The sequence below is a fragment of the Pan paniscus genome, chromosome 14, assembly GCF_029289425.2.
Source record: "Pan paniscus chromosome 14, NHGRI_mPanPan1-v2.0_pri, whole genome shotgun sequence".
In the NCBI taxonomy this organism is placed as follows: Eukaryota; Metazoa; Chordata; class Mammalia; order Primates; family Hominidae; genus Pan; species Pan paniscus.
The window spans coordinates 35,781,575-35,805,940 of NC_073263.2; the positions used below are offsets into that span (position 1 = coordinate 35,781,575).

The 24,366-nt window shown below is 38.8% G+C and overlaps 1 protein-coding gene and 1 non-coding gene across 7 annotated transcripts in view; one reads left to right on the plus strand and one right to left on the minus strand.

Moving 5' to 3' along the window:
- Window positions 1-24,366, minus strand: part of CCDC169 (coiled-coil domain containing 169) — a 95,932-nt gene that overhangs the window by 55,439 nt on the left and 16,127 nt on the right. The gene's annotated exons all lie outside the window — the stretch shown is intronic.
- Window positions 9,739-9,845, plus strand: LOC112436959 (U6 spliceosomal RNA). Its single transcript, XR_003025622.1, has one exon. It is a non-coding gene; the product is annotated as a U6 spliceosomal RNA (small nuclear RNA).

Consider the following 24,366-nt stretch of genomic DNA (forward strand, 5'->3'; position numbering starts at 1 on the left):
CTGTAATCCCAGCACTTTGGGAGGCCCAGGCAGGCAGATCACGAGGTCAAGAGATCGAGACCATCCTGGCCAACATGGTGAAACCCCGTCTGTACTAAAAACACAAAAATTAGCTGGGTGTGGTGGCAAACGCCTGTAGTCCCAGCTACTCGAGAGACTGAGGCAAGTGAGTCGCTTGAACCCGGGAGGCGGGGGTTGTAGTGAGCCAAGATCACACCACTGTACTCCACCCTGGCAACAGAGCAAGACTCCAACTAAAAAAAAAGAAAAGAAAAGAAAAAATCTTTCTACCTTACTAGATTGAGCTCCTTGTAAAAGGGACTATGTTTTCTTCATCTCCATATCCCCAGTAGCTAGCCAGTGCCCAGTATACACTAAGGGCTCAGTCATTGTCTTATTTTGTTGTCTACTCTGACTTAGGACATGTCACTTCCCCTCTTGACCTCCATATTCAGATCTGTGAATGAGTAAGTGGGTAAAGTCCCTCTAGCTTTAAAACCCCTCCAATATAGACAGAACTCAGAAACCAGAACCAGAAGCTGAGGAATGGCGAATGGAACATTTTCCCTGGTGTGATGGATGAGACCACAGATCTGGCTACTAGGGTGATTTTTTTGCCACTTGAAAGCCTCTGCAGAATTTGACCCTAGTTTTCAAATCAGACTCTAGAATGATCTTCAGTGTTGGTGGTTTTGCTTTTGAGACTGTTATTGACACAACAGTTTCTGGAAATCTTTTTCAAGGAGAGTATGGGGGCTTCTTTGGCCAAATTGGGTGGGTGCAGGCTCCATCAGCTCAGCAGCTGCTGTCTGGGCCACAGCCTGTCTGCTGAGTCCTGCTCCCCTACAGAGGTTTTTGTCAGAGGCATTTGAAACAGAGCAACTCCATCTTGAATAGAGGCTAGGTAAAATAAGGCTGAGACCCACTGGGCTGCATTCCCAGGAAGTTAGACATTCTTAATCACAGGATGAAATAGGAGGTTGGCACAAGGTACAGGTCAATAAAAGGATGCAGTAAAGAAATGGGGCAAAACCCACCAAAACCCTAGATGGCAACAAAAGTAACCTCTGGTTATCCTCACTGCTCATTATATGCTAATTATAATGTATTAGCATACTAAAAGACACTTCTATCAGCACCATGACAGTTTACAAATGCCATGGCAACATCAGGAATTTACCTGTCTAAAAAGGGAAGGAACCCTCATTTCCAGGAGCTGCCCACCCCTTTCACAGAAAACTCATGAATAATCCACTCCTTTAGCATATAATCAAGAAATAAGCACAAAAATAGCCAACCAGCACCCCTGGGGGATGCTCTGCTGATGGAGTGGCCGGCCATTCTTTTATTCCTTTACTGTCTTAATAAACTTGCTTTCACTTTACACTACGGATTTGCCTCTAATTCTTTTTTCTGCAAGATCCAAGAACCCTCTCTTGGAGTCTGGATCGGGACCCCTTTCCATTAACAGTTTCTCCAGACATTACAGTGTGACTGGCCATGTCATCTGTCACAGGTGTGAAAACAATCAAAACCAAGAGCCTGAAGCTGCTGGGATGAGTGCCTGCAGAGGAATCCTGCTCCCTGCAGGCACATCTAAAATGTGTTCCTGTGCTGGGGCCCTGCTCTTTCCAAGAAGGCAGGCTCCAGGGACTCCCAGGATCCTGCTCCCTCGGATACCACAGTCTATGTAGGCAGCAGGACTAAAGTGATGAGAGCCGCCATGATAGTGAGGGCCGAGAGCAGGATGGCGGAATTAGAAGGCAGCGTCCTGCCCCCTGGCGATGAGCTGAGTCAATTGGTCCCTGTCTCCCCCTCAGAGCCACCATCTTGTCGTGGCTTCCCTCAGGAACACTATGAGCTCTCCCCCAGGAAGCGCTTCTTGGTTTCCCATTGTTACCGGATGGAAAGTCTTGACTGCCAGTTGTCCAAGTTCTTGGTGTATTGAACAAAGACTTGAACAAAATGCTCAAACAAAGCAATGGACGACAGCGACATACATTTGTTGAAGCAAAAGGACACTCCACAGAGTGAAGCAGGCTTAAGTAAGTGGCTCAAGAGGTCTGAGTATGTTCCCTGGGGTTATTAACTAAAAGAACTTGATAACACCCTTTAGAGGTTTCCAAATGGTTACACACTATGCAAATGAAGACAGCCCACGACCAACCAGAGGCTGAAGACATGGCCTGCAATCAATCAGAGGCTGAAGTGGAGTTACACTCTATGCAAATGAAGGATAGGCTCACGACCAATCAGAGGCTGAAGTGAAGACTTGGCCCACGACCAATCAGAGGCTGAAGTGAAGACTTGGCTCGTGACCAAAGGTTGAAGTTTTCCTTTAGGTTTAATTCCAAGAAGTCAGAGGCAGGTTGGCCTTAGGCTCCCTGTCTCCAGACCCTATTCTCCTGCCTCATCTTCTCCAGACTCCCACCAGGTGGTGGCCTCTCTGGCCCTGCCAGGGACTGGGCACAGGGAGGGGAGGGGTGGCTGACAGGCCTGCCTGAGGCAGGTGGGCAGTTTGTGGCCTTCGGGCATGGCCTGCTCCAATGGAGGTGCCTCCTTGGCCTGCCCCAGCTCAGTCCCTCTCCATGCCTCTGGGAGCCCTGGGCCTAAATGCTTTTCATAGATTATTTCATTTAATCCTTATTACAGTTGAAATGGCTAATATATTTCTATCTAACTGTTGAGAAGATTGCAGCTTATAGAGATTACATAACTGACTCAAAGACACGCAGCTAATAATGGTAGAGCTGGAATGTGAACCCAGGTAAAATGACTCCAAAGGCAACAGAGGGTAAACAATTATTATATGCGTGTTCATTTTATTGTTACCATTGTAACAAAAGAGGTACAGGCAAAGACATTTAAAGAGGATGTCCTACTGTTAACTGTATACTCTAAGTCGATTTTTACTTCCTGGTGAAAACTAACTTAGAAATCTACAAAAACAGGATCAAACAGGCATCCAAATATAGGAAAAAGTGTATGGCACTTTTTTTATAAAAAGATGGAATGTAGTGAATTATCTTGATCCACATCAATAATACCATATATATACATGATTATAAATTGTTAGAGAAATATACAATTAAAATGTATAATTTTTATCTTCCAATCTGAGTTACACTAGTTTCCTGGTATTAGTAAAACAAATGTATGGAAACCCTTATGTAAAAAACTCCAGCTACTTGTGATGAGGAGTATCTAGGTTAAGGTCTTACAACTGGTCTACTCTGTAATATCCTCACAATTCTCCTTTAGTGCCTATTCTACCACTCTACTTCTTCCACTTCTTTGGCTTGATAAATAATCTCCTTTTTGTGATCATATTGTTTTTCGTTTTTTGTGTCAGTGCATCCCTCACAAACTCTAGAACTTTCTTTTCTGAATGCTACTTTTCATAAGAGCCTCCTACCCCCATCTGTTTTAGCTTTTCAGAGAGGACCTAGAAGTACACGGTTTCCTGGGTATCACATATAGAAATGTAGAAAAGCTTTCAAGAATCTAATAATCCTTCTACCTGGCCAACATTCACTGAGGGCAGAAATCTGTACTGACTTGATGACTGGGGATGAGGAAATCTGGGAAAGAGGTATGTGGATGGTCCTATAAAAGTGGGAACAAAGGGTGAAATCCCTGTATTGCGCAGTAATTTTCACCAGAGAGCACCCACTGTGTAAAAGGCATTAAACCAAGTGGACCAAAGGCTTAACCAGGAGATAGCATCTGGTTTCTGTTCTTGGTCACCCCAGTGGGTGGACAATGAGGTCATGAACAGTAACCACAGTGGCTGAGATGGCGACTTTGCGTTGGCTCAACAGCATGGGTCCCTTCCCACCAAGACTAATCTAGTACTGCTGCTGCTCAATGTCTAGCCTGCCAACAAGAGACGACAACATAAGCCCCTGTTACTGTGCCATCCTTCAAGATCAATCAGCTGCTTGGTGGCAAGCTGATTATACAAGATGCCTTCCAACCTCAAAAGAGCAACAATTCATCCTGACAAGTGTTCCTGATAGTTTTACCTTTCCTACCACAGTGCCTCAGCCAGCAACATAATTTGGCAATCTATCAGTTCTGAGAAGGAAGTTTGTTTGTTTTTTCACTCAAAAGGGCTCCTTTAGGCCAAAAAAACAATCTTACCATCCTTTTCAGGTGGGACTGGCTGGACACTCAACTGGTTGATATCCAAGACTGGCAGCCTAGCATAATTAGGGGCTCAAAGCATATGAGTTGAAGGCAGAATGCTAGGCATAGAGCTAATTCATAGCAAAGAAAACCCACACTACCACTAGAAGATAACATGTGCCTGTTCCGTAGGAAAGCTGTATTCTTTATGATTAGACTTGCCTCCAGAGCCTGCCCTGTGATCACAGAACTGAACATTAGAAACATGCCACTGGGAACTTGCTGGTTGGAATTTACTGCAGTGCATTTGTGAGTTCAGGTAAATTCGTCAGTTGATTTTAGCCCAGTAGACCCAGATGCCAATTTACTCTAAATCTGCTTAGGTCTGGGTTGTTTAATCATCCCACACTTTTTAGTTTTCTCTTATACTCTGGGAAAACCATTAAGAGGTGCCCCTGTTGAGAGACTGTCACATGTCAGAAACTTTTTCAGGAAGTTCATATAGAGGAATAACTGTCTACCCCTCTAGTGCTGCCCAGAAATGCTTGGCCCCACCCAACTTGAATCTACCACCCAGAAATGACTTATGTTAACAATTAAACCTCCTCTGCCAACACTTCAGCACATAGTGTCCAGATTACCAAATACACAGCCCTTGGGGAGGTATGTGATCTCATCCTTAGACAAAAAGGAGATGAGTGGAAATAATTTTCTAAGGCCAGCCTGACCAACTCTCACATAATGCTATTTGAACTGTACCAGCATGACTGTGCCAGTACCTGATCAATGATGAACACCTCCATCTCCTTCTGGGTGTGAAAGTACATTATATATTGATTTACTGCTAGATCTTGTCTCCTACTGGCCCTGTCCTGGTAGTCTTGGACTCCTCTAACATGTGCCACAAAGATTAGTTCTAATACCTAAATAAATAGAAGTACTACTAGCTTTGAACTATACCTAGGAATTCAAGTCATGCTTCAAATATGCTTTTAATTGTGGCTCAAGCCTTCAATCATGAAAACCTGAAGATCCCCTGCCCCAACTGAAAGGATAAAGGTGGCTGGAGGGGTGAAGATTGGTATATACTGGATAGCCCAATATAGCATCTTTAAAGAATGATTTTTACCTAGGAAGTATGTTCTGGGCTCTGCTCTGTGCATAAAAGGGCCATCTAACTATAGGTCCAGAGCTAGTGGCCTTGCTTTCTTGAACTATGTCTCTGTGCCCAGCTCTGGATCAGTGATGGGGGTATCTCTTTTCTAAGAGATACTGTGGTTGGCCAGTCTATGTAAGGTCTCCACCTCTAGACTAATGAGCTCTGGGGACATATAAAGCAGTGAAAACTCTTTTGGTATAAAACATATGACTGAAAGAAGGAGAAAATACAATTTGCAGAAGGAGGTGAGTTCTGTCCTAGAAGAAGCCAAAGGGAATGCTGGTCAAACCAAACCAAAATGCCCTCTACAAAGGAGATGTTAAAGCCCAGGGTTTGGCCATGGTATCTGGGTTGCTGAAAAGGAGTAGGAGAGGGAGGGATTAATAGAATTAAGCAGTTCGAGGAATTTCAAGGCTATAGTATGTGTTGAATTTACAATCAAGTTCCCCAAAACATTGGTACGAAAGTAGAGAAAAAAAGGGTTAGATAGAGGTCAGAGCAGTAACATACTCATTTGGTTTAAAATTTAATCCCCAACTGATAACTGATCATTTTCAGTAACTCCAATTAGTTCTCATATTCTTGCAAATTAAAGGGAAAAAATCTTCAAGTCAAATTCTCTCAATTATATTGGTCATGATCTAGGTCACTAAATCTATTAAAAGAATCATTCAAAGAAAAATGGAAGCAGCTGATTTATATCTCCACAAAGCAAAACTGCAAAATATTTTAGAGCTCATACCTTCCTGAAACACAGCTACTTCTCTAAACACTTTATTCTCTCTTAGATACTTCTTAACAATTATTAGAATTTTAAAAATTATATTAAGAGAATAATTAGGTGAAACAGGACAAGTTCCAGTCTCTGAAAATAATTCTAGTGCTAAAACAAGTCCCTCAGAAATGACACATCCTCACTATATATGTTTGACTAACATCCCTGTTAAAACATAATTGGGTGATATTTCTCAGGTAGGTATTATTATTCTTCAAAAATTAATTACACACTAGTATCATGAATGGTTTCCAGTTCCCTTCCCCCAAATACAAATTTGCTCCAGAAGAAAATCAATAAAAGGTAAACATATGCAAGAAGCTAAACTGAATCATTTTATAGAAAATTAAAGCCCTATGAAATAAACTGCTCAATATGAAGAGCTTTTGAAGGGATAATCAGGGGGTGAGGGAGGTAGTTGAAAATTCTGCCACATGGACGCTTGCTCCAAGAATTCCAAGTTTAGGCTACCATAGTAACATAGATCAGTTACATAATTTGTTAAATACATTTATAGATGTAAAATGAATCCAACCCTTTTTAGTATAGTTTTAATGGAAAATGTATTCCAAGTTCTAAAAGAAGTTAGCTTACAAATAACTTTCTGGAACACAAATTATTTTGGCATTAAAGATAACCTGAATTAGATGGGATTCAAAACTTTAGAAATTCATACCCAAAAAAAGTACATTCAAAATAGCAGTTAAAAATACAGGCAATATATGATTAAAAGCCAAAATCTGAAACATACACAATAAATACTTCAGAAGTTTTTAAAAGAAGTTGATCAACATGGGCTACAGAGTCCCTAAAATGAGAAGGATTTAGATGGAAAAAGTGAGATGAAAGAGCTATATACTGGTCACAGGCTTGAATCAGAAATGATTATTTAATGGGAGTGATACAGCTGAAGCAAAATATTTGAGCAATAAATAAATAAAAAAAAAAGTAGGATACCTAGGGAAGGACCTGGATAAAGAAAGCTTAACATGTTAGGCTCAGGAGTCTAAGAACTGGGAGCTATTCCAAGTTATTAAAGAAGAGACATGATGAAGATAGGGACTTAGGAATATTAGTCAAGTGGCAGTCTCTCTGACAGAGGATGTTTTCTGTTACTTTCAGGTGTGAATTTGCAATTCTAACTCTCGAGGCTTAAAAATTTTTAATATACCTGTACTTCCTTTGTGACTTAGACTATATCTTGCTGCTATTCCCAACCTGACTAGATTCCTTGTCTCGTAGCCTAATTTTACAATTCATTCATTTATTCAAAAACTACCTATGAAGCACCTCTTATGTGTCAGGCATTGTGCTAGGGATAGCACACTAAAAATTACAAACCCAGACCCTGTCCTCATGAAGCTGAGAATCTAATAGGGGATTCAGAATGTGGTCTATCTTGATGAATGTTACATGTGAGCTTGAGAAGAATCTGTGTTCTGGTGGTGTTGGATGGAATATTCAATAAATGTCAGTTAGATCAAGTTGATTGGTAGCACTGTTCAGGTCAACTGCCTGCTTGATTTATCAGTCACTGACAGTGGGATGTTGAAGTCTCCAACTTTCATAATGGATTTGTCTATTCTTCCTCCAGTAATTTATCAAAATTACCATTTAGGTGCACCTACCAGTTTACAATTCTAGCAGCTCTCATTTTAGGTAAACAGATCTCAATTGTGACCGTCCACTTTTGTCTGTTTATCCAGATTTCAGGGTAGGAGTTTGCCCTGCAAATTCAATTTTCTAATGGGTCCAAGAAAAGTCATTGATTTTCAGTTTGATCACCATTTTCTTGTTGTGACAACAAGATTGACAACTTTCAAGATATATACACGTTCTAGTTGAAACAAGGAGTCACAAACTGATCACCTTTTCTAACTGAAATGAAAAGAATGTATTCTCCAAATCAATGGCTGCACAGCCTGTAACTGAAACCTTATTAATCTACTCTGGCAGTGATATCACATCAGGCAAAGTAGCTGCAATTGAGGCTACTAATTGTTTAAGTCTGCAGTAGCCTACAGTTTTTCCCCATAAGACATCCAGTTTCTGCAGCCATTAGGCTGGCAAATTAAAGAGAGCTATGTTAGGCAGCAGTATATTTGCGTCTTTTAGGTCTTTAATTATGGCACTAATCCCTACTGTCTTCCCTGGGATAAGAGATGTTTTTGATTTATAATTTTGATCTGATGAAGGGAGCAGTTTCAGAAGTTTTTATTTGGTCTTTTCCCTACCATGATAGCTTTTACTTCAGAAATTAGGGACCCATAAGGGGGTAACTTTCAACTGTCAAGTATATCTATTTCAATTATGTACTTGGTGATGGAGATAGTTATCACTGCAGGGGTAGGGGAGTCTGTGGGCACATTGAGCCGACTGTGATTTGGAATTTGGTCATAGATTTCCACTCTAGGAATCAATGTTAACTCAGACCCTGTGCTCAATCATCCTTGAGAGATCTAGTTATTTCCGCTTCCTCAGTGTACAGTCACCTGTGTAAATGGCCAGAGGTCCCTTTTGGGAGGACTGTGGATACTGTCATAATATAAACTTTGACTAGTATTGCAGGGCCCTTCTTAGGAATCCAGCCACTTCTTTGGTCAGTAGTTTCTGGTTCTGGAAATTAGTTCAGGTCTGGGAAATGAGTAAAGAATTATGCTTTCCACTGGGCTGACTGTCTTCAGCCTCCTGCTCCTCTGTTCTTGCTTTTCTTTCTTTAATTAGAGATGCTGAACAGCACCATTCTTAATTGGCTTGGCAACCAGGGGAGGAGGTGGGTGCAGCTCCTGAGGGGGAAACCAGTTGTCCTGTTGGGAAGAGGCCTCCGCAGCATCTTCCAGGACAGTGGGTACTCTTCTAGCCCTTATTAGGGAAGGGCGGGCCACCTCTGCACACCCAGAGGGTTCAGGTAGACTTGTAGACTCCAGATCCTTAGGGGCACCTATCCAGATGTCCTGTCAGAGTTTTCAGGATCCCTGGTCATCCCTATCAGGGCCCTGTCCTTCACATAACAGACCTACCTGGGCTGAGCATTCAGATGCCTCTGGAGCTCTGCAACTCTCACAATTAGGTCTTTAGCCTGTTGTTTTACCCTGTCCACCCTTCCACTACTGGTATAGAGGGCCTCTTATGAGGCTACCACCAAGGCTTTCTCGTTTCACATACTTGTTAACAGTTCTCAGCCTCTCATTATCCTTATGTAGGTTGTCAATACAACTTAGCAGCAAATGCTTGCATCATGGCTTCTTCCACAGTATTCTACTCCAACAGGACATTTTCCAAGATCAACATCAGTGCAATCTTTATGAAGTGAACTGCCACATTGGGCCAGGATCTATTGCTGTCACACCTACCAATCAGAACAGATCCTGCTACATGGTGAGTGAGCCAGTTACAAATTACCTCCTATTTTCTCGTATCACTATCCATACTCCTAGTTTTAGACCTGGTCTTCTGAGAAGCAGACACTAAGATGGGATTACATGTACAAGGATCATGTTATCAGACATGCCCATGTAAAAGGAAATAGAGAGGGAGCAGGAGGAGGCCAGGAGAGCAGTCTGACAGTAATGCAAGTCTTAGCCCTAGTAAAGGACAGTGAGAGAAGGTTGGCTGAAAGCAAAAGCATCCTAGGCTGTAATGCAGTCTAGGAAAAGTTTGGCAAAGTCAACCAAGAGTACTCACTTCTGCAGCACATATACTAAAATTAGAATGATACAGAGAAGATTAGCATAGTCCCTATGCAAGAATGACACACAAATTCATGAAGAATTTCATATTTTTACAAGCCAGAAAAGATAAGAGTCCTATCTTCAGCCTCCTTAAACAGAATAACTCTCAGCCAATAATTTTGTATCCAGCAAAACTAAGTTTCATAAATGAAGGAGAAATAAAGTCATTTTCAGACAAACAAATGCTGAGGGAATTTGTCACTACCAAACCAGCACTATAAGAAATGCTAAAAGGAGTTCTAGACCTTGAAACAAAAGCCCAATATGTACCAAAACAGAACCTCTTGAAACCTTAAAACTCACAGGGACTATAAAACAATAACACAATGAAAAAAAAACTATCTAGGTAACAATTAATATGATGAAGAGAACAGTGCCTCGTATCTCAATATTAACACTGAATGTAAATGGTCTAAATGCTCTGCTTAAGAAATACAGAATGAATTTAAAAAATCACAAACCAAATATCTGCTGTCTTCAAGAGACTCACCTAACATGGAAGGATTCATATAAACTCAAGGTAAAAGGGTGCAAAAAGATATTCCATGCAAATAGAAACCAAAAGTGAGAAGTAGTAGCTATTCTTATATCAGACAAAACAGACTTCAAAGCAATAACACATTAAAAAAAAGCAAAGATGGTCACTATATAATGACAAAAGGATCAATTCAACAAGAAGATATTTCAATTCTAAATTTATATGCACCTAACACTGGAGATCCCAGATTTATAAAACATTTTAAAATGTTTAAATTTTAAAAATTACTACTAGATCTAAGAAATGAGACAGCAACACAATAATGGTGAAAGACTTCAATACACCACTGACAGCACTAGACAGATCTTTGAGACAGAAAGTCAACAAACAATGAACTTAAATGACACTCCAGAACAAATGCACTTAACAGATATTTACAGAACATTCTTCCCAACAACTGCAGAGTATACATTCTTCTCATGAGCGCATGGAACATTCTCCAAGACAGACCATATGATAGGCCACAAAATAAATCTCAATAAATTTTTTAAAATTGAAATCATATCAAGTATATTCTCAGACAACAGAGGAATAAAACTAGAAATCAACTCCAAAAGGAACCCTCAGAACTATACAAATACATGCAAATTAAATAATCTGCTCCTGAATGATATCTGGGTTAACAATGAAATAAAGATGGAAATTTAGAAATTCTTTGAATTGAATGATAATAATGACACAAGCTATCAAAACCTCTAGTATACAGCAAAAGCAGTGCTAAGAGGAAAGTTAATAGCACTAAAGGCCTGTATCAAAAAAGGTGAAAGAGTACAAATTGACAACCTAATGTCATACCTCAAGGACCTAGAGAAACAACAACAAACCAAACCCAAAGCTAGAAGAAGAAAAGAAATAACAAGATCAGAGTAGAACTAAATGAAATTCAAACAAAAAAACCCCAAAAGATCAATGATACAAAAATCTGGCTCTTTGAAAAAATAAACAAAATAGAACATTAGTTAGATTAACCAAGAAAAGAAGAGAGAAGATCCAAATAAGCTCAATTAGAAATGATCCTGGAAACATTACAACCAACACCACAGAAATAACAAAAGATCATTCAAGCCAGGCATGGTGGCTCATGCCTGTAATCCCAGCACTTTGGGAGGCTGAAGTGGGCAGATCATTTGAGGTCAGGAGTTCAAGATCAGCCCGGCCAGCATGGTGAAACCCCATCTCTACTAAAAATACAAAAATTAGCTGGGTGTGGTGGTGAATGCCTATAATCCCAGCTACTCGGGAGGCTGAGGCAGGAGAATCACTTGAACCATCAGGTGGAGGTTGCAGTAAACTGAGATTGTGCCACTGCACTCCAGCCGGGGTGAGAGAGCAAGACTCCAACTCAAATAATAAAAAAAAAAATCATTTGAGGCTGCTATGAATACCTTTATGTGCAGAAACTAGAAAACCTAGAGGAAATGGATAAGTTCTTGGAAACATACAACCCTCCTAGGTTAAATCAGGAAGAAATAGAAACCCTCAACAGATCAATAATAAGCAATGAGATTGAATCAGTAATTTAAAAGTTGCCAACAACAATAAGAACACCCAGGACCAGATGGATTCACAGCTAAATTCTACCAGGCATTCAAAGAATTGGTATCAATCCTACTGAAACTATTTCAAAAGACTGAGAAAGAGGGAATCCTCCCTAAATCATTCTATGAAGCCAGTATCACCCTGATACTAATATCTGGAAAGGATACAACAAAAAAAGAAAACTACAGACCAATTTCCCTGATGAACATAGAGGCAGAAATCCTCAACAAAATACTAGCTAACTGAATCCAACAGCACATCAAAAAGATAAGGTACCTTGATCAAGTGGGATTCATTCCAGGGATGCAAGGATGATTTAACATATGCAAGTTAATAAATGTGATATATCACAAAAAACAGAATTAAAAACAAAAACCATATGATCATCTCAACAGATGCAGAAAAAGCACTGGACAAAATCCAGCATCACTTTGTGATAAAAACTCTCAACAAACTAGACATAGAAGGGACTTACTTCAAAATAATAAAAACCACACATGACAGACCCACAGCCAACATCATACTGAACGGGGAGAAGTTGAAAGCATTCTCCCTGAGAACAGGAACAAGACAAGGCTGCCTACATGCACCACTCCTATTGAATATAGTTCTGGAATTCCTAGCCAGAGCATTCGGGCAAGAGAAAGAAATAAAGGGCATCCAAATTGGAAAAGAGGAATCCAAACTATTGCTGTTTTCAGACGACATGATCGTATACCTAGAAAATCCTAAAGACTCCTCCCAAAAGACTCCTAGATTTGATAAACAAATTGAGTAAAGTCTCAGGTTACAAAATCAATGTACACAAATCAGTAGCACTGTTGCACAACAAAATGACCAAGCTGAGAATCAAATCAAAAACTCAATCTCTTTTACAATAGCTGCAGGTGAAAGATCTCTACAAGGAGAACTACAAACCACTGCTGAAAGAAATCACCGATGAAACACACAAAAAAGGAAACAACATCCCATGCTCATGAATTGGAAGAATCATTGTGAAAAGGACCATATTGCCCAAAGCAATGTATACATTCAATGCAATTCCCATCAAAATATCAACATCATTTTTCACGGAATTAGAAAAAAAAATCCTAAAATTCATATTGAACCAAAAAAGAGCCCAAATAGCCAAAGCAATCCTAATCAAAAAGAACAACTCTGGAGGCATCATATTACCAGACTTCAAATTATACTGCAAGGATATAGTTACCAAAACAGCATGGTACTGGTATAAAAAACAGGCACATAGATTAATGGAATGGAATAGAGAACCCAGAAATAAAACCAAATACTTACAGCCAGCTGATCTTCGACAAAGCATACAAAAACATAACTTAGGGAATGGACCCTCTTTTTAATAAATGGTGCAGGGAAAACTAGCAATCCACATGTAGAAGAATAAAACTGGATCCCTATCTCTTACCTTCTATAAAAATCAACTCAAGATGGATCAAAAACTTACATATAAGATCTGAAAGTATAAAAATTCTAGAAGACAAGGTTGGAAAAATTCTCATAGACATCGGCCTAGGCAAAGAATTCATGACTAAGATGCAAAAAGCAAATGCAACAAAAACAAAAATAAATACATAAGACCTAATTAAACTAAAAAGCTTTTGCACAGTAAAAGACATAATAATCACAGCAAGCACACAACCCACAGAATGGGAGGAATTATTTGCAAACCACACATCTGATAAAGAATCTAGAATCTACAAGGAACTCAAACAAATCAGCAAGAAATAAACAATCTCATCAAAAAGTGGGCAAAGGACATGAATAGATATTTCTCAAATGAAGATATACAAATGGCCAACAAACATGGAAAAATGCTCAACATCACTAATCCTCAGGGAAATGTAAACTAAAACCACAAAGATGCTACCTTACTTCTGCAAGAATGGCTATTAAAAAGTCAAAAAAAAATAGATGTTGGCATGGATGTGGGGAAAAGGGAATGCTTATACACTGCTGATGGGAATGTAAATTAGTACAACCTCTATAGAAAACAGTATGGAGATTCCTTAAACAGCTAAAAGTAGATCTACCATGTGATCCAGCAATCACACTGCTGGATATCTACCCAAAGAAAAAGAAGTCATTATACAAAAAAGACACTTGCACACATATGTTTATAGGAGCACAATTCATAATTGCAAAGATGTGGAACCAACCTAAGTGCCCTTCAGCTAACAAGTAGATAAAGAAAATGTGGTTATATATACACCATGGAATACTACTCAGGCATTAAAAGGAATGAAATAATGTCTTTTGCAGTAACTTGGATGGAATCGAAGGGTAATATTCTAAGTGAAGTAACACAGGAGTAGAAAACCAAACACCGTATGTTCTGACTTATAAGTGGGAGCTTTACTGAGTATGCAGAAGCATACAGAGTGATATAATGAACTTTAGAGACGCAGAAGGGGGTGGCTGGGAGGGAAGGAAGGGATAAAAAAACTACACATTAGTGGCCGGGCATGGTGGCTCATACCTATAATCCCAGCACTTTGGGAGGCCAAAGCGGGCAGATCACGAGTTCAGGAGTTCAAGACCAACCTGACCAACATGGTGAAACCCCATCTCTACTAAAAATACAAAAAAATTAGCCTGGAGTGGCAGTGCATGTCTGTAATCCCAGCTACTCAGGAGGCTGAGGCAGAAGAATCGCCTGAACTTAGGAGGCGGAGGTTGCAGTGAGCCGAGATTGCACCACTGCACTCGCGCCCGGGTGACAGAGTGAGGCTCCGTCTCAAAAAAAAAAAAAAAACTAAACTAAACTAAACTAAACTAAACTAAACTAAACTAAACTAAAATAAAACTACACATTAGGGACAATGTACACTACTTGGGTGATGGGTGCACTAAAATCTGAGAATTCACCACTGTATAATTAATCCATGTGACAAAAAAAAAAAACCATTTGTACCCCAAAATGTATTGAAATAAAAAATTTTTGAAAAAAGACATCAGGGAACTTTAAGTTGAAGTCAGCTAACAATGGAGTCCCATGTTTCGCAGGAATGGGTCTGCTTTAGTAGCTCCACTGCACTTAATCATAGGCAGAGAATAGCCCTTAGGAAGTATAAACCTGATACAAAAGTAGTAACACATGTAAAAATTTTTTGAAGCCCAGCACCTAGGGTCCTCAATTAACCTTCCTGTCCTGGGAAGTCTGTGAGGTTCATTGTTGGGTCACCACACTAACTTTTCTATTTTTTAAAATTATTTTTTCTCTCATTTTTTCTTCCTATTTCTTCCCAATCAACACACTAACTTTTCTAAAGGGCATTTCAGGTTTTTTGCTGAAGAATCCTCCAATCTCCTACCCCATAAGGTTTAATCCTAGCTGCTGGTTTATGGAGTAGGGCAGGAGAAGAGAGCTGAGAGTTCCATTATTCAAACTGCATATTTTCATTTCATCCCATCATTCTTAGACCTCTATCTCACTCACACGTCTCTGTGTCTGAAACTCCAAAGTACAAGAGCTATTGCAGTTTAATTTCTCCAGAAAATAGACTCCTAACTGAAGGAGAGTATCCCAGCTGCGTGGGATGGCAGAGGGGTCCCAGTGACCAACTGTTCCATGTGTTCATCTTCAACTGTCTCCCAGTTTTCAGCTCCTTTCTCACCCCCACCTTCTTCCATACCTGCCAAGTTCTAAAGCACTAAGCAGGTCAGAAGAGTGAATGCATTATTTTCACTGATATTCTTCTCTGCAGGCACTCTGTTGTTGTTTCCTCTACTTCTATCAAGTCAATTTGTATTCTTCCAGCTATGAGCCTTCCAAAATTTGTTTAAATCACTCACCTGCTGAGATTTCTTCTTATCCATTAATTTCAATGATCAGCTATCACGTCTTGTCTAATAAATATCATATCCAAAAGTAAAAGTAGGCCCCTGGGTGCCTATTCTTAACATTTTCTTCACAATTCAAACTCAACTTCACCTATTTTGGTGATTTATGATAAAAAATTATGATTTTACTTACACCAATTATACCCACAGTTTTCCAATTTTACATTTGTTATTGGATTTTGTCAGGTGGGAGTACTTTAGGAGTTTTATACATGGGAAGAATATGGGTTTGTGAGATAGGAGCATGTAAGAGTGAACACACCAAATGATGTAATAGTTATAAAAAAAATATCCTGAGGCCCCACACACATACTGCCTTACTTACTAGTTTCACAAGCAAAAAATGTTTTGACTAAAATGGGGAACATTCTAATTATGCACATTTGCATTTTTTAAAGCACAATAATACTACACTTCAATAATATTTCTACTATTCTACAAGATTTAAAAATAATAATTTTATACTCAAAAACTGTGAATTCTAAAATAGATCACATTTGAGATTGCTAACAACCCACCCTGGTATTTGAGTTAGAAATTCCATCAATGTTTTTATTTAAAATTTTTTTGTAATGTACTAATTTCTAAAGCTTTATAAGCACCATGTGGAAAATGTATTAAGAAGCAGCTTCATAGCAGTTGTGGTCTTCGTGCCTTGTCCTTCGTTCTTTCTTCACTATTATCTTTAAGCTTTAACACCTTGGTTTCTTCTTCCAGCCTCTAACACATGACTTTGTCTCCCAGCTCTGTGCGTGTTCATTCTCTCCAGGCTCAACAGAGAGACACAAAGTATTTTCTCTTCTGCAGTTAGCCTCAGCATTGCCCCCACACACAGTTACAGCTGGTGTGGCCCAAAATTCCCAGAATAACCCACTTCACTCTCCTTCTCTATACCTGCTTCCTATGAGTTGTGTTTTAAGCATACTATGCTTTGAAATTATACTATAACTCAGGAAGTTAGGATGTTTCATTGTGGCAATCTCATGGGAATAAGGCCAGCATAAAAATAAATTATCCTGGGGAGACGACAAAAACACATTATAGATTTTGCAAAAACGACAGCAATCATGAAGTAACCTGCACCATTAACAAGAAGATATTTGTAATTATCCACTTATAAATATACATACCAGAGATCCCTGAAAAGTATAAAATTGTACTACAATAACTTTAAGTTCCCTCTTATTTTACTGACTCCAAAATGAACTAGATATCTTTAAAACAGAAGAACAGACTCTCTCATTCCGTCACTTCCAATTCACTGGACTATTCATAACTTAATGTTCTTGATCTTCCCAAGGAGCTGTTTTTATCTGATTATATAAATCAATGGTAATATACTAGAAAACTGCAGCCTGGAAAGACAAAGCAACGCCACAGTTAAACTGAAAATTCTACTAGATATTAACAACAACGAAAATCACATACATAAAGCTAATTCTATTATCATAAAAGAGCTGTTTTGTTTTGTTTCTGACACTAATAACTTCTTAGCATTCCAAGCAATAACATATTTCACCTACGATCTTGTTTTAATTTGCTTTTTAAAGGTCATTTTCCAAGAGTAGATTGAAACAACAGGGTAAGAATAAGAAATTTCAAGATACTGTTTACACACCTGAAATAAAGTATACTTAGGTTTTTAAAAAAGTCCCTCACCTCTATCCAAAGCAGAGAGAAAATTCCATTAGCTGCATTTTTTTTTTTTTTTTTTTTTTGAGACAAAGTCTCCCTGTCGCCCAGGCTGGAGTGCAGTGGCGCGATCTCTGCTCACTGCAGGCTCCGCCCGCCAGGTTCACACCATTCTCCTGCCTCAGCCTCCCGAGCAGCTGGGACTACAGGCGCCCACCATCACGCCCGGCTAATTTTTTGTATTTTTAGTAGAGACAGGGTTTCACCGTGTTAGCTAGGATGGTCTCGATCTATGACCTCGTGATCCGCCCGCCTCGGCCTCCCAAAGTGCTGGGATTACAGGCGTGAGCCACCGCGCTCGGCCTGCATATTATTTTTAAACCAATGATTGCTAACAAACACACACAAAAAAAGTAAAAAAAAAATCACTCCACTGAACGCTTACAAAAGAAAAAACAGGAGAATACAATGTAGTTAAGCACAGCTCCTATATATATAGTACTTTTCAATATAGGCAACTGCAACAATGAAAGAACACAGCCTTCTACATACTTAAATACCAAATGCCCCCTTGTGGACAGCACTGTTACTAGATTTGCATATAAAATCTGTTTAAACTAACTTTTCTGTCTGTGATTTGAAGCTATGTACCTATCAATTGACCATTCTGATCTTGGAGAGAACACAAACCCAGTGAGGGCTGTCCATAGAACACCTCAGGAGGCAGTCTCAGAGATTATAGCATTTTAATAACCTCAATACTTTAAAAATATATACTTACACGTGTCAATAGTGCTCTAGTGTCACTAATTTTAATGACTGGTTATCAGGCATTAAAAACAACATTTCTAAGAATTTTCAAAAGGCATAAACTACCACAGTGAGCCCAGTGGGAGCATGACTAATTGGGTGTACAGTGAGGTAATGGGTCCCAGGAAGACCCAAATAGGGCTGGATGTCCATCAGGCAGCACAGCTAAAAGAAGAATCTGAATCATGGTAAAGAAATTAGTATCACAGTCAGGAAAATGGTGTGGGGCATCAGGATGAAGAAAAGATAAGTAGGTCAATGAGTAATAAGACTGGAAGTCAGAGAGTGGGACATGACATGGACCACAACAGAGAATAATAGAGGGGAGAGTCTTGCTTCTCTGAAGAGCCAGGTGTGTGATAAAAACAATGGCCCGATGGTTTAAAAGAACTAAGACTTAAAACCATCTCTTTCTTCAGGCTTCTCTTGCTTTTGTAATATGTTCTTCTCCTGTTTGTCCTATGGCAAGCTGAAACATATGTCTGAAGGGAATATAGACAAACAGGCAAAGATTAATATTTCAAAAAGCCAATTCATCAGAGGATTAATTTGCAGGGAGACCAATCTACCTACGATTCCAAATTTACTAAAAATTCGCTTTAAGGAAAATCATTCATATATGTGAACTTATAACCTGAAATATACTCTTTTTCTAAGAATATTTTCAATAATAATACTAAATGCTAAATGATTTCCGTAAGTTTTGGGTTTTCAACAAACATTTCTTAAAATGTTACTAAATAAAATTATATTCATTAGAACATATTCAAGGATTTGGATTTTGGCAAATTGGCTTCCTGTGAATTGGTTTTCTACAAATTGATCAAGAGTCTTCCAGAGAATGTTTGAGATGAGATTAAGTATTTTCCTAAATAATGTTTCTCTGTTTCCACACCTTCTCCCCCATTCTTTTCACCACCAGCTAGTCTTGTTAGCTTTAGGAACAGGATCCATCTGACTGACTAAGCATATGCACTGGTGAGAGATTTCCCTGAAGGATCCAAGCTGCCTGGGTGTAGTGGAGGACAAGGGGGAGGGTATTGATAGGAAAACTAGAGAAAGAGAAAAATAGGGGTCATCACTTTTATGACTCTGAATGAGTCAAGGAATAGGACTTCCACTTTGCAATACAATTGACTACAGGGATATGGTGGGGCTTGTTGATAAGAGCCATTACAGTAACTTATCACAAGCAAGGCTGTATTCCACATCTTTCTCTGAGGGATATACATCCCCTATATCTGTTGATCTTAAGTTGTGCTCTGTAATAGAGCCTATTGTGATGTCTGCCAAAAAAATACAAATGTCCAGGCCTTACTCCAGACCTACCAAATTTCTGGGGAAATCCTCAGAATGTATACTTTTAATATACATTAGTACACATACATAATGTATATAAAAGTATACATTAAGCAGCACTATTCACAATAGCAAAGACATGGAATCAACCCAAATGCCCATCAATGATAGATTGGATAAAGGAAATGTGGTACATATACACCATGGAATAATATGCAGCCACAAAAAGGAAAGAGATCATATCCTTTGCAGGGATATGGATGGAGCTGAAAGCCATTTCCCTCAGTAAACTAATGCAGGAATAGAAAACCAAACACCCCATGTTCTCACTTATAAGTGGGGCCTGAACATTGAGAACACATGGACACAGAGAGGGGAACAACACACACTGGGGCCTGTCAGGGGGTAGGGTGGGGGAGTGGAGAGCATTAGGAAAAATAGCTAATGCATGCTGGACTTAATACCTAGGTGATGGGTTGATAGGTGCAGCAAACCACCATGGCACATGTTTACCTATGTAACAAATCTGCACGTCCTGCACATGTACCCCAGAACTTAAACATTAAAATTAAAAAACAATATACCTTTAATATATATTAATATGGCTACAGGTCTTTGCTGAGCATACCTGGAAATTCTTGGAAGGAATTTCAGGTGGGCACTAAGTCCCGTTTTGGTGAATGCACATGTTAGAGACTAGAAAATGTACACCCAACTAGCTCAAGGGAAGTAAAGGTTCTGCACTTTTTATTAAGAGGGTTAAATATCAGCTGGGTGAGGTGGCTCACGCCTGTAATGGGAGGCTGAGGCAGGCGGATCACCTGAGGTCAGGAGTTCAGCCTGGCCAACATGGCAAAACCCCATCTCTACTAAAAATACAAAAATTGGCTGAGCGTGGTGGCAGCCACCTGTAATCCCAGCTACTCGGGAGGCTGAGGCAGGAGAATCGCTTGAACCCGGGAGGCAGAGGTCGCAGTGACCCGAGATGGTGCCATTGCACTCCAGCCTGGGCAACAGAGCAAGACTCCGTCTCAAAAAAAAAAAAAAGATGTTAAATATCTAATGAATTCTATTATAGTTTTGAGAAGGTACCAAAAGATTCAGAAGAATCACAACTTATATAACAGCACAGCTTAATAAGTGAAAACAGATTGCACATCTTTGGGCCTTATGCTTATCCCTTCCAAGTTGATTGGGGTTAATTTCACAACAGACTTGTTTTAATAAAATAGTACTTTTCCTTTATCAAGGGAAAATAGAACAGGAACTAACAGAGCTTACTATGTCAGGCACTATGTTATTTGTTTTATCTATCTCTAATAATCTTCACAGTAACCCTGCATGAGAGTTTAATTAACTCAATTTCACAGATGAGGAAATTAAGCCTCAGAGAGATGAAATAACTTCCTCAGTGTCCCATAGTCTGAATTTGAGCCATGATGGTCTGATTCCAAAACCTACGTTTCGAGGGAAAATAGGTTATGCTCAGTACATTTTCTCACCCCTACTCTTCCACTACACACCACATCACATTTTCTCCTAATGTCCTAGCCTCTAATTGGCACTTCTTTCTTCGCTTTTGAATAATTTGCCTGAACTCTGGACAACGTGTTTTATCCTCTCCTACAGCAGAAGTTTCTAGAACATTCTTTCCCTGAACATTCATAAAGCCTTCCCCTTCTTGACTTCTGTGATACCATTCTTCCAGTTATCCCCCCATCCTTTCTCAATATTTTTCCTTCTCAATAATATTCCCTAAATTGCCTCCTAACACTTTAAATGTCAGCATTCCCCAGGGTTTCAACCTCAATTCTATTTTTCAGACTGCATATTTTTCCTGCGCAATCCCTTGTAGTTTCATGACTTCATGTGACACTTATGACTTGGTGATCTCTGTTTTCAGAGAAGCAACTTTCCATAATCCAAAACTATTTTCAGTTGCTTCCAAACCACTATCACCTGTGTAATACACACAAACAAAACTAAACTTACCATTTCCTAACATCCTAACTAGTTTCAATTTCTATTATCCTGTTCATTGTAATCCATGAAGTTATTCAAGCCAAAACTCTCAATTGTCATTAAATTCTCTTGCAGTCTTACCCAATATCTAAGTACTCATGAAATCCTCAATCCTAAATAGATCTTTAATCTGTCTCCTCTGCTCCATCCCCATATAATACTGCCCAAGCTAAAAAAAAAAAACCCACCTTCCCTTACCTAGACTACGACAAAAGCATCCTAGCTGGTTTCTCTGATTCAATTCTAACCCACCCTGAGGAATCCTTTCTTCATGGTGGTTGGGGTGGGGGTGGGAGGATCTTTCAACCTCTATATAAAATATTTCAATAGCTTCTTATCATATATAAAAAAAATTCACACTCCCTAACATGAATACCAAACCCTTTATTATTTAGCCCCTGCATATTATTTCCAGCTTCATCGCTCATCATCCCTCTTATTTATTCCAGACATACTGAACTAACTGTAGAGCTGGGGTGTCTTTAGACAGACTGACCCAGAAATACTTTATAATAATTTGAAAATCTACCTATCTTATGATTTTAAAATTCCACTTCTAAGAACATGTATACTTGAAGCAGTGGTTCTCAAACTTTTTTATTAGAATTACCTGAAGAGTTAATAAAAATATAGAGGTGGCAAGTAGGTTGAAGGACAGGACTTGGCCTTTGTATTTTTATGAAGTGCCCTAGATGATTCCATAACCTACCAAAGTTTATGGATCACTGCCTTAAAGCAGGGGCTGGCAAACTATAACCTAAAGATCAAATTCAGCTTCTGCCTGTTTTTGTAAACCAAGATTTTTTAGAATACAGCCCACCAATTAGGTGTTGTCTATGGCTCCCTTTATACTACAGCAGCAGGGTTGAATAGCTACAACAAAGATCAGAGATCATACAACTGCAATGCTGAAAATATTTACTATTTATCCATCTACAGAAAAGTTTGCTAAGCCTAGAGGAACACTTTGCACTGAAAGACACATATAAAGATATTCACTGTGGCAATGCTTGTCATAGTGAGATTTTGAAAAATTCATGATGTACGTAAATAGGCTAATTTACGTAATTCATGATGTACGTAAATATACTAAGGATATACACATATAATGAAATACTATACAACTGATAAAATTTACTAGATCTTTATTAACATGAATGGAATTAAATAATGAGTAAAAGAATGATATGCACAGTATGATACTTTTTATATGCATTTTTATACATACAACATGTAGAGAGATATTAAAAATAAACTGAAATAATATATACCAAATTCATGGTAGTCCTTGCCTATGAAAAGGAAACAAAAAGAAGACAGGGAGGAGAATAAAAGGGATCTCAACTTTATAAATTGTTTTCATTAAAACATTTAAAGTCAAAAAGGGACAAAGATCTGAAGATTTATAAATACTAGAATATGGAGTTGTTTGCCATAATACACTCTGTGGGTTTTAACTCAAAATTAAAACCAGAAACAACCTAAAATACCCAGTTATAGAGAAAAGTAATTGAACATTCATATTCCAACACAATGGAACATAATATATCATTGAAAAATGCACATGAAGAGAACATAACATATGAAATAATTGACTTAATTACCCTGATTAGCATAGGATTCAAAACTGTCCATGCGGTAAGGTTATAATTATATTTTAAACAACAATAAAAACTAGCTGTAATCCTTTTTCACTTTGTTTGTTGGCTGACTTATTTATTTGGTTGTTCTTTTTAATCAATATGTATGCATACAAAAATTACTAAAAACAGAACTGTCTACAGTGGATATGTTTGATTTTATGATATTCTTTTTCTATACCTTTTATTTTCCAAATAATATCAGCTGAATACATGTTGAACGAATATGTATGAATGAATTGAATGAATACATAAAATGAAATGCCTTCACTTTAAATGACTTTGTGTGTGGCAGATACAGCCAACTGTACACTCATAATCCACTCTTCTCTTCTTCCTGTATATTCAGTAAAACACTATATTTCCTAGCCTGTCATGCACACGAAGGTGCCCATATGATACAGTTCTAACTCCCAATGAAATATCAAGGGGAATTACTGGGTGCAGCATCTTAGAAAGCTCTTTGAAGGGGAGTAGACCTGACTGGCTTTCACCTTTACCATTTCTCCTTCACCTACTTCTTTTTTTGAATGATAACGTGAAGCAGCTCAGAAGGCGAAGCAGCCATCTTTAAACACAAGGACAAAAGCCACTCACAAATGGATGGCAGAGTAGAAACTTAGGGGAAGCCTGGATTCCTGAAGGCATTATACAGCCACTGCACCACCCCTGGACTGCAAACCTCATACTTTCTGTCACATGAGGAAAAAAAAGAAAAGAGAAAAAAAAAACTTTACTTGTTTAAACCTTTCTCTTACATTCTGCCAAATGCAACCCTTGATACATCATACTAAAATAAAATTTTAATAAATTACCCCACTGAAAGACACTTAGAAGATAATATAACGTATCTTACCTTCAGAGGAGAAAAGTGAACCTCAAGAAAAAAAAAAGTTGGAGGCACCAACCTATTATCAGAACAAAGACTAAAGCTTCACTCTCACTTATGTGAATAATTTTTTCTAAAATATTAAAATCACACTGAACTTTACATTTCAAAATGGCTGAAACAGGCGGGGTGTGGTGACTTATACCTGTCATCCCAGCACTTTGGGAGGCGAGGCAGGTGGATTGCTTGAGCTCAGGAGTTCGAGACCAGCCTGGGACACATGGTGAAACCTCGTCTCTACTAAAAATACAATAATTAGCCAGGCATGGTGGCATGAGCCTGTAGTCCCAGCTATTCAGGAGGCTGAGGTGAGAGGACTGCTTGAGCTCAGCAGGCAAAGGCTGTA